The 12,250-nt window shown below is 39.8% G+C and overlaps 1 protein-coding gene across 29 annotated transcripts in view; it reads left to right on the plus strand.

The window, feature by feature from the left end:
• The window catches only part of Nrcam (neuronal cell adhesion molecule), a 273,738-nt gene that overhangs the window by 134,863 nt on the left and 126,625 nt on the right, over window positions 1-12,250 (plus strand). For all 29 annotated transcript variants that reach the window (XR_004946479.1, XM_036205414.1, XM_036205413.1 and 26 more), the window contains one exon: window positions 2,711-2,787. The gene's annotated coding sequence lies outside the window, so the exon portion shown is untranslated. The remainder of the gene's footprint in view (window positions 1-2,710; window positions 2,788-12,250) is intronic.

Consider the following 12,250-nt stretch of genomic DNA (forward strand, 5'->3'; position numbering starts at 1 on the left):
CCACATGGCTTGGTACAACATGGCCATCTTGCTTTCTCTTTGAGTTTGATGGCAACTTCAGACTCTGCCCTTTTTTCTCTCAGCATCCTCCTAGTTTTGTTGTCCCACCTATACTTCCTGCCTGGCTACTGGCCAGTCAGCTTTTTATTAAACCAATTCAAGTGACAAATCTTTATAGTGTACAAAAGGGTTATTCCACAGCAGAGCTACCTCATGACCACCACCCACCAAGTTTCATAATTTCCTACTCAGACATGATAACTTAGAAATGAAGGATTATTGTGTTTTTTTTTTAACCCTGAATACTCAAGAATTCTTATATTATGCTCAGCCCATGAGGTCAATATTATTTATAGTGAGGGTCCTGGCAAAGCATGACAAAGTGAAATGTATTATTAGCCAAGGCTTTGGTATCTCATCCCATAGCAGAGTGCCATTACTCTAATCTGGAAAAGATGATGAACTCCTTTCCTGTGAATGAGATTTGTTTGAATGACATGGAAGCAAAGTGCTCCATCTGGCAGGAATGATTCTGTTAAGCTTACACCAAGGTCACACATCGACACTCATATATAGAGGAGAAGACTGGTCTAGACCACGCATCAATGAGAAGAAAAGGACCCAAGTACCACCCTGGGTGGACCCACTCATCTGAAGTCCTGGGCAGGGCAGAAGCACAGAGCTGAGATGCTCCAGGGAGAAGGGTGATAGAAAGAAGGAATGACAGCAGAGGCAGAAAAGAGGGAAAGGAGACTACATCCAGATACTGACCTAATAAAACTACACCCGGAAAGGGCCACTCACAGAGTTGGACAAATTACCGATAGCAAATTAGTTCATTGATAAATTAAAATGTGTGAAATAGTAGCACATGTTCTTCATGTTAAACTATTTCCACCTGTATATCTCATATTATCTCAGGAAGTACTCAGTTGTGCACTAGCTGGGGGTACTTGGGAAGAAGACTGACATTTTGGATGCTGGTTACTGAACCACCTCTTAGTTGACTTCCTTTTCTGCTTCCTGCTATGCTTCAGTTCCACACACAAATAACACAATTTCTTTCCTCTCATCTAAAACCTCAGGAAACACAAAATGGTCTCAAGGTACACAGTCACCGTTCAGACTCCTAAGCTGGTGCTCACTGTGTTTTGTGTTTCGGCTTTAATAGCATATACAGCTACCATCTCACTGTCCTCTCTACAGTGCCTGAGGTTTCACTGCTCATTACCCAGAATGCTTTCCTTACCCATCTTTAAGTTTCTAGTCAGAGATCCTCCTATGGAAAGCCATCTTATAGCTTCCTTGTAGAATTAAATATGCCTTTTTCTGAAGGCTCACAATGGTCTATAATATTGTATTTTATAGTGGCTTCTGATATTTCAAGCTATAGCCCCATCAGCATATAAACTGAAATTCCTAGTAGGAGTGTCTTATTTATGTTTTATTTATATTTATTTTATTATTTGATATATATTTATTGCAACATATACATATTAAGTCCTCAACCACATCTGTTGAACTGTTACTGTAGATATAGCTTCCAATTTTTATAGACTCTCTCCTACACACTGAGTTTTTTTCTTTTTAAAGTAGTAATCAAATGTTAAGAAAAGAAAACATTTATTACTTTAAAACTGATTTTAATTTCAAGAATCACTGATTTTGAGAACACTAAGATCTAAGGTTTTTGTTCTGATAAGATAATAATGCATTAGATGCAAGGAGAATCAAGATAGCTTTACATGTAATTGAGGTAACAGATTTTTTTTTTACTTGAGGCATAAAATTTCATAACCTGTGCATACACTGAAGCAGTTGAACTCACTACATGCCTTTATTACTTTATTTCTGGAGTAATTTTTTGTGGTTCATGGTGTCCTAACATTTGAATGCAGCCTAGGGTGGCTGAATTGATTCTTGTGTTTCGTCTCTGAAAGATGTTTTCAGTGGTTGATAGTGTGAGATCTGTTTTCAAAAATACCAAGTCCAAAAAGATACAAATGCTCCCTTAGAAAACCTTGGGTGGCACTGAATTGCTTGACTGAATGATGAGATGTGATGTGTTCAGTGTGATTGCTGTGCGTCTCACCCAGGGTGTCTTTTCTTGGGTAACTCTTCTCAGGAATATGTGCTTAGGGAATGCTGAAGTTTGCAGAGGAGAGGAGTTGTGGATTGGAGAGTTGGGGGCTGCCTGTGACTGAGCTTTGGCATTGGTGCAGGTGGGATTTTCTCCTTAGATTCTAAGTGTTCTCATCAGCTCTTGATGATCTTCATTGAGAAGTAGGGTCTACAAATATAAGTAAAAGAATTCCTAGGTTCCCAAATAGAAGGCCTAAGTACCAAGCATAAGCTCACAGCCAAAAAGTGTTTGCCCACCCCATATGTATGTTTGTATGTGTATCTGTCTGTATTTCTGCCTATCTGTCCAAACAATCCTCTATCTCCAAAATGGAAATAGGTCAGACTGACTCTCAGGTTAGAATTCATTAATGTGAGATATAATCATCCTAGTCACCTCTTTGCTGTCACTTTTGATGGAAACCAGCAGAGAGATGTTTTGGCAAATGTATTCATAATTTGTGTTCCTTGCAGGGCTTTCCCTGCAATTGTGTGTCCCATCAGGGACTCTGTTAACTTATTGACAATTTACTATGATTGATGGCAACCGATGTCTTGTTAATGTTTTCCTTCACTCTTCGATTCACAGAGCAATGCTAAGACATCCTTTGACTTAAAGAATTAAAAAGAATACCACTTCTTCAAGTAAGAAGACTTGCTTCAAAGGTAGGATCTGCATTTTTATAGTATTTAAATTTTTAAAGGGAATTACACTGTAAAATATGTGATTTGCAGCATTAGTGTCATATTTAATACTTTTCATCAGATAACATGATAAAAGACAGGAAGGAAGACTACAAATGCAGAGACATTTATCATCTTGCTTGCCAAAGAAGATGGATCAAATACACACAGAAGAAAACCAGCCTTGCTGTCTATTCATTGTATGGAAGTAGTGGTTGTGTTTTACTCAATCATGACTCATTAAGCACAGAAAATAGCACTTTTGATTAAAAAAAATCCCCAAAGGAACTATAGGTTAAAAATTATAGGATGCTATTAATAAGAAAATCATTTCTATTGGATCTGATCATGTATCAAAAACCTGAAAACATGGCATCCTGTTTTTCTGGTATCTCTGAACAAAAAAAAGATTAGTCCCAAAAGCTTAAATATGGCTTTGAAATATGTTTCCTGTCTTGTAAATCCTTTCCCAAACCCTTGTTCCCACTCTTCCTACTGCCCATCCCACTCCACTTGAGTCATGCAGGATTGTTAACTCCAGAACAGACCCTGCTGGGCCTGTGATGCCTTCCGAAAGGCATCTATTGTAGCACTGCACTGGATGAAAAATATCTTAAATGGAAATCTGGAACATAGTTCAGAGAACTAGATCTCAATCAACAAGAGCCCATTGTTCAGATGCCTGGTTCTGTACTTCATAGGTTTCATTAAACAAATGAATTCTCATGGATTTTAATTAAGAAAAGACGATTTCCTGCAAGATTTTGCGGTAGTAAAATCCTTCCATCATGTTTTGTCCATTGTTCTTGAGAAAAGTTGATCTACTGAGATGTCATTTTGTAATTAAGAGGAAATGACTCATGCCTCTGGCTGTATTTGTTATCACTGTGCTGTCTAGAAACTGATTTCATATGATGGATTCTTATGGTATTCTAAAACCCCGTCAGAAAACCTCCATATCAGTGCGCTAGAAATGAGTACTGCGTGTGATAATAGCAAGCAGTTCTGTAGACAGTTTGTGGCATGTTTGCTATGAGGGGTGGAAAGATAGCAAGTCAAGCGCTTACTTTTAGGTTGTAGTTTCCAGTGCAGGGGGGTGTAGCAGAAGGCAAGGTAAGCCAAGTGACCCTGAGGATCACTTGAAGTTGTACTTGAAGAAGGCAGTGATATGACACAACCTGAGTGCTTTCCCATTTAGTAAGACATTGTGGGATGGCTCTCAGGGAGTTTTCCTAACAGGCAGGATGTGGAACTTTCTCATTAATGTTGTTCAAAAAGATGGTTGGCTTTCAGAATCTCTTGTCTTTTAGGGAAGGAAGTGAAAAGACTACATTGCACCTTTCTTCGTACATACTTGCTAATCTGTTTGGCTAGCCTTTTAAGCAACTAATGAGAACTTTCAATTGGCAGGCTGTTAGAGCTTCTGAAATATCTCATTTTGTCTTTGTGAATGGACTCATCTGGCCCAAACTGAACACTGAGAATCTTCCTAATTTTTGTCCCTTGCTTCACAAAGACGCAATGAAATGTCTCAAAATTCTAAAGCATGCTTGTATTCTGAATGTCCCCAGGCTATTCAGCCATTGGCCTATGACATTAGACTAAGAAAGTTGTGGGGGTGAAGGGGGCGGGCAGTAGAAAACTAACTATAGCAACTTAGTTTCAGTTGAATTTCCCACAGTTGTTAGTGAATTGTGGTGCCTAACAGATGCGAGATGCCAGGGCTGTGGACTGTTTGGGAAGCCAGCATCCATCCCAGATCCTTCTCTGAGAAGTGGTACTTGTCTCTTCCTGTCCCATGCTGGATATGATGAACAGCTTTTATTATTTACCATAATGTGTAAGTGTTCTCATGGAAAGTCTACATTCCTCTCTTCTTTGAAAGTAATGCCCAAGTTTCCTTAATTTGAAATTTCTTTAATGTGCCAGTGTGAGGAGTAGGGGCATACCTGCCATCACACCCTTGAACTGGTTTCCACCATGGCTATATTACTGCATCTGACGAACCCAAGCATGTGTCTTGAGGCATGTCCACACTTGGCAGATTGTGAAAAAGGAAAAAAAAATCTAACAGTTTAAAAGGCTATTGGAACTGTTTGATTGTTAATGACTTGAATGTTGTTCTTTTGCTTGGACTTGTAGGATTCGGTTGTTCATTTATGGTAGGATGGTAATACTATTCTCAATAGGTAATAGAACTGACAGGAAGATCTGATTTTATAATTCAGTTGATTTGTAAATAGAAACAAGTATTTCATTGGAAAACCTAAACAGGAACATAAGTTTAATACTATCTAACAGAGAAGGGATCTTTCTAAAGCTAAGAAGTTTATCTCATGTTATTAGATAGTGGTCAAAGCCAGGAAACACAAAGTGTCTACAGAAAGACTATATGCCCACCCCTCCCCTCAACCTGGAAATGGAAAGCTTATGAATAATTCAGTTACCCTGGGAGTCCTAGAATTTACAAAAGCCAAGACAAGGATATAAATCTCATTATTATTATATTAGTTGAGTTTACTTGATATCTAGACATGGAGAAAATAAGAATACCCTTTTTGTTGTAGTTCCTACCTCTAAGTCTCTCTTTACCCAGATGTATTGAGAAGACAATATCCAGATTTCAACTAAGTGACAGCAACTCTTAGGCATTGCCACATGCACTGACCCTCTATAGTGGTCACAGCAAGCTTTTCCCAGATGAGCTACTCACCCACAGGCAGCATTCCTTGGAAACCCAATAATACAATGAGTAATGTTCTGTTCTTACATCCCGTGTATTGCCCAGCTTTTGTTACACACACACACACACACACACACACACACACACACACACACTGAGAAACTTCTCTGGATATGGTTTGAGAACTGCACTGCTCTATAGACATAGAAATATGAATTTAGTGGGTAGTTTGATTCTGTGTCTATTTAGCATACTAATAGTAGATTCACCTCTGGGACATATAAGCTCCATTATTGTTGTTATTTTTTATTATTATTATTTTGGCAGCAGATTTACAGCACTGGTGAGATAATTTCATCCTGTGAAATAGCCCTTAAATACAATGAAAGCTATTGATTACTTCTATAACATTTATGCTACTCTTATGCTAAGTGGCCATATGTTGCCACACAGGTTGTTACTTTAGCTCATAGAGTTTCAGGCTGGGTAAGAATGATAGTTTTTCTCCATGGCAGCCTATTTAGTACCTTCTAGTACTATGAAAGCTAGCCATAGGGGAGGAATTCCTTGCTCAGTCCAACTGGTTTTTCTTGCACTGGGACCAAAGGTTTGCTGTCTTCAGCAACAGGGCCAGCTATCCAGTTCTGTAGGCCACCAAGCAATGTCACCAGTTGTGTAGTTTTGAAGGGTCTTGGGACAATTGTGACCAACAACTAGAGGGGAGATATCTCACACCTGGCACTGGGCTTTCTAGTTAACAACCTATGGCTTCTAGGAGGAGCTTTATTCCAATTAAACTTTTAAAAAGTTTTGACTTATTTATTGTATGTGTATGAGTGTTTTTCCTGTGTACACATGCACATCTGGTGACCATGGAGATCAGCAGGTCCCTGGAATTGGAGTTACTGATGGTTGTGAGTGCTGGAAACTGGGCCCAGGTCCCCTGCAGGAGCAAATGCACTTATCCATTGTGCCGTCTTTCTAGCTCCATCCAATTAAAGGCTTTCATAAGGTGCTTTTTAGGAGTCTTAGAAAATGGAAGTTTCCATGTGGCTTTTACAAATGCCCTCAGTGTTTTTCATTTATTTCCCCAATCCCTCCCTGCCCTACCCTACCATCTCTCTCCCCACTTAAACCTCCCTCCCCATTATTCCCTTTGTTCATTTATATGTGTGAAGTCTAAGCAATGCTGTGTGTCTTGAAGTTCTATGGAATTGGATTCCATGCACAGTGTATTTATAGGGAGGCTGAATTCTACATTTCCTGAGACTTATCTCTGGAATTGTATCAGTAATTGAGATGCCTTTATTAATTGCATTACTTCTGCCCCTTTCCTTCTGTCTTCATGTTTCTTGAGGGACTCACCATTTTTTCTATGGATATCTTGTTCTATTCCTCCTCCATTACTTCTGCCTGACCCATCTTGTAACCATTTCTGAAAGCTCAGAAAGTACATTGGGATGGTGTCTCAAGAAAGAAACCAATATTTGCCTTGGGAGCAATCTGGGCACATGGGAACAGAAGGAGGAGAAAGATGGAATTACGGTTTTGTAGCAATAACAGTCACGGTTAGTATTCAGTAAGAAAGCCTGCAACTTGCATGCATCCCTGCCTCTCTTCCCACTGCAGTCCAATAGGGAGCAATACCTGCTTTGACACTGGAAGAAGATGCTTGCCTGACTCACTCCAGTGCTGAAAATGTTCAACAGCTTGGCATTTAAGCAGCACACAGCTGATGCAGTGGCCTTTGTAAAGAACTCATGGAGGACACCAACAGATTGTTTATCCTGCTGCCCTTCTGACTTACAGCTTTTCAGTGTTTCATAGGGTCGCCAGAATTAGAGCTGGGGATGGGATATAGCTACCTCAGTGGGCCATGCTTTGCAGGATGCTTTAGTGACCTGAAAGACATTTTAATGACCACAAAAGTATAACATACTGAGGGAAGCCACCCTCCTGTGGCCCTCCTTCTCAGCAAATGTGAGCTCTATTCAAATAATTTAACCTGTACAAGGCATTTTATTCCAAATTATAATAACAAATGGTACCCCTTATTCACACATCACAAACCATGCCTTAGTGAACTTTAAGAATTGTGAGGTGTGAGATGCCTGGCAGCGATGCTTCAAACCTCCTGTGTTCAGGTCTGTGTGTACTCATGGCACAAAGGCATGTGTGCCTAGGTGCTGGGAGGGTGTTATCATGCCCCTCCACTCCAGCATCTGGACATTTCATCCCTGGCTGCTTTTGCAGGGAGTTGAATCCTGACAGGAGGGTTATCTAGGGAACTACCCAGGAGGAAAATGAAGCCCAGTGTGGAGCAGGAGACCAGGCCTAGGCCCCTGCTGGTAATACAGTATGTTGCTGTCATAACTGACTGCATACACAAATAGATGCTTTCCCCACCCCCATTCATTTTGTTTTCCTTTGCTTGGTTTTGCTTTATTTTGCCTTTCGTGGCAGCATTCATTTTGGAAGTCAAAGGAAAAAACATCCTTTGGATGGATTCAAGTTTTCATATCTGCAGAACACTGTTCTACAGCTTTTGTCAAACTTAGCCGTTCTATAAAGAGTCTTTGTTTCTGGTTGACTGTTGTGGCGAGCAAGTCCATAAACTCGTAGAAACACAGGAGAGAATGCTTTCTATTCAGAGAGAGGAGTAGGGCATGGTGCATAGAGCCAATGTTGAGAGGGGTTTTGTTTGCTGCAGCAGGGTGGAAATTCACATTCACATTGATGTTCTCTGTCATTTAACATGCTACAGTTAAACAAAGGGGCATGCCAGCCTTCATAGCCGTGTTGATTAATGCATTCCTTGAATGTGTTGATTAATGTGTTCCTAGGATGCCTCCGTAAGCTGCCACTGCAGCTGAGGTGTGTCCAATGTGCCTCCTCACCGGCTGCTGCCTCACTCACATGGACTCATTTGCACATGCATCTTCTGTGTGTTTTTTATATCACACCAGCGCCTTTATAAATTGAAGTGCAGATCTAGTGTGTTTTGTCTCTTGTTTTTCCAGGAACATTTTCCTCTTATGAGGGTGTTCTTCACTCTAACCTAGTAGGTAGTCCATGAGCCTTGAAGTTCATCGAACACCTGGTGGCGTTTACCTGTCCTCTGGATACTCCTGCCCTGAGTTTCATTTTTGTTCCTTTCAAACTTCTTATATAGAGAAAAATATTGCAAATAGTTATAGGGAGATATTTGTATTGGAATGGTAAGGAAGATGTGTAAACAGGCCCGTGTCTCCATTGGAAACACACTCTTCCCTGGGCATGGCTCTGTGGGCCCAGCCAGGGCAATTCCATTGCCAATCTATTCCCTTAGGGTTGAATTTTTTAAACTGTATTCTGAATCCTCATTAAATCACATCTCCCCTCATGGTGTTTCCAAAATGACTGGTCCTGCCCAGTTAATAGCTTATAAAAAGATAAATCAGAGTTTGTTTCGTGTGTTTGGAATGTTTCCCTATTCATTAAGACATAAGGATGCTATTGCTACTTTAAGTACTTTCTGGCCGTTTAGCAAAGATGATAAAAGGATCAAAGCATCACATTTGAACGTGAGTAAAAGAGGAACAGGGCACGGAAGAAATGGCATATTTCTCTGGGGTAATAGTCTCCAACTGTATGATATTTTAACAGAGGGAATTATCCACGGTACTCAGAAAGACTTCTTTAGCATGGCAGAAAGCAAAGCAAAGAAATTCACCCTGAGCAAGAGTGAATTTGTGTACAATATTACCATGTGAAACCATTATAGAGGGTGACAGCCATCAAAATGTACCTCATTTGGGTCTGGGCACGAAATTAATGGTGAAGAATAGTATTTTGATTTTGAAGAGCAGACTTTATTCCATCTGGAAACATCAGTGTAAGCCTATATGAAAGTCTACTTTGGAAGTTCATAGACCACACAACTTGTGCTGTTTGATAACATTAATCTAAAGTTGACTATTTTAAAAGACTGCATTGTGTCCATTTTCTGTCTCATGAGAACACTTGTGGACATGGTAAGGAACATAAGGTGTTGACTTATTCCTGTGGTGTTTACTTGCTGTGCTGGCTAATTTTATGTCAATTTGACACAAGCTAGAGTCATCTGAGATGGTGGAGCCACAATTGAGAAAATGCCTCCATAAGATGGGACTGTGGTCAAGCCTGGAGGGCATTTTTCTTAATTTATGATTGACATGAGAGGGCTTAGCCCATTATGAGTGGTGCCACCCCTGGACTGGTGGTCCTGGGATTTATAAGAAATCAAGCTGAGCAAACCAGTAAGCAGCACTCCTCCATGACCTCTGCATTAGCTCCTAAATCCAGGTTCCCACCATGTTTGAATTCCTATCCTGACTTCCTTCAGTGATGGACTAAGATATGGAAGTGTAAGCTGAATGAACCTTTCCTCCCCAAATTCCTTTTGGTCATGTTGTTTCATGACAGCAAAAGAAACCCCATGACACTTGCAAAGGTCTCTCTCTGGAATTCAAGGTTCGAGGAATATGCTTCTATCATACCAACACAATTAACAGCAGGGTACATCTGGTAAACGTAACCATGAGTTTTCAGAAAGCCTTTACTGGGTGAAATGCTTGAAAGAGAATGTACCAATGTAACTGTACATGAGTTCATATTGAGAATAGACGGGCATCTTCATGGTTTACTTAAATTCCATAGGAACTGATGGGCCACACATGTGCTGTGGATATTGCTCTGTATAAATAAAATGCTGATTGGCCGGTAGCCAGGCAGAAAGTATAGGCGGGACAAGCAGAGAAGAGAATTCTGGGAAGTGAAGGCTGGGTGGGAAAGACACTGTGAGCTGCAGTGATGACAAGCGAGATGTAAGGCACTGGTAAGCCACCAGCCACGTGGCAACTTATAGACTAACAGAAATGGGTTAATTTAATATAGAAGAAGTAGATAGCAAGAAGCCTGCCATAGCCATACAGTTTGTAAGCAATATAAGTCTCTGTGTGTTTGCTTGGTTGGGTCAGAGCATCTATGGGCCTGGTGGGTGAGAGAGATTTGTCCTGACTGTGGGCCAGGCAGGAAAACTCTAACTACATACAGGGGAGGCCGTGAACATGATTAATCCATTTTTCTGCAAAGCTTTGATACTGTACTGAACAAAAAGCCTGTTGACAGAGCTGTTAGCCTAGGGAAAGGGAAGGCCACTGGAACATGTTCTGAAAGGAAAAAAATAAAATAAAAAGCAGAAGGTTGTCTAAGCTAAAGAAGTGGGAAAAGGTTTTGAGAAATTTCTATTTTTATTTATTTATTTTGTCAGAAAGCAAAGACAATATGTAGTAAGAGCAAATGGACGTTCCTAAACAGCTTTGTTCCCCAAGGCAAAAATGTAGAAGAAAATTGATAAATGTAACCAGACAAAACTACCACATTTAAATGATTCCAATGACCTAGAAAATAAATCTAAGTTCCAAGTATCCTGTAAAACATTTCTTCATTATGTAATATTTCATTTCCCTCTTTAAAAAAAGAGAATATAGTTACAACTATGCATTAACAGAACACAGCCTTCTTGTTGATTTGGCATGTGAAACAGTAAATTATTCAACTGTTACACATGCTATAAGACACAAGAATTTTGCCATAAAGTGGGAAATGTAAATACACCCTAGCCCTTTTACCCACTCTGAGTACCTAGAGTTCATGCTTTCCTATTCTAGAAATAGCCACCAAACTTACATGAATAATTGCTTTCTACCTCAACCAGAAGCATCTTCTGTGAAAAAGTTGCTCCCCATCTCTTCTCTCTGAGTTTTCTCGTTTGCTCTCAGTAGTTACAAAGAACAGCTTTATGATAAATTGATAGACATTTTCATTTTCCTAAGAACAAACCCTTGGATGCTGTAATTTTCCTTCCTTGGATCAATCCCCAGGTTCAGTGAGAGAGCAGATTTCAAATCATTACATTATAATGTACTTGTTAATTCTATTCAACTGTCTTAATGATGGCAGTGCCATTGTGCATAGTTAGATCAACACTTTAATAATTTTTGAGAGAAAAATCAAAATTTATCGTGAAGTTATATGTATGTCACCAATAAAATCCTCACATATGAACCCTATATTTAGTGCTTATCACGAGGCCATCTTTGTTAATAATCATGATTGATTGCTTTTCATATACTACAGAGGGAACAAGGAGAAGTTGGGGGGATGCAAACAGCCAGATGTGGCACTTGTCCTTAAGCTCCTTGCATTGCTTAGTTATATATGCACAGTTCCACTGTTCACCTGTGTAAGTATGTGCTGGACATTGACATGACATGAAAGCATAGAGTAGTACTGAGGTAGTGTGTTATAGAAGCTAAGTGTTCTGAGAGTTCAAAGAATGGTGATATTTAGGTTGCAGGAAACTGTTCAGGCTTTATGACTTTGGATGAACTGAGGAAGGAAGAATGGTTCTCAATGTAGTCCAGAAAACAGACAGACAGACAGACAAACCCAAATTAGAAAGAGAAGATGATCACCAGCACCATTCATAAATAAATATGTAAGTAAATCTAGGAGTAAGTGTCGGAATAAGAGAATGATAGTTGAGACAGTTCTGCCTTCTGAAATTCATGGGACTGTGATGGCAGTGCTAATAACTTCATTGTCCTGAAAACTGCTATATGTTTTTTTTTCTATGTGTTTTAAAAGAAAAAAATGGCTTTCCAGGGACCCCATGTGAAGAAAATGGATGCCATTAATCATCCCCAAGAGAAGAACTGGTTGTAGAAATGAGAAGAGGCC

Source organism: Onychomys torridus, chromosome 14 (genome assembly GCF_903995425.1).
Source record: "Onychomys torridus chromosome 14, mOncTor1.1, whole genome shotgun sequence".
Classification (NCBI taxonomy): Eukaryota; Metazoa; Chordata; class Mammalia; order Rodentia; family Cricetidae; genus Onychomys; species Onychomys torridus.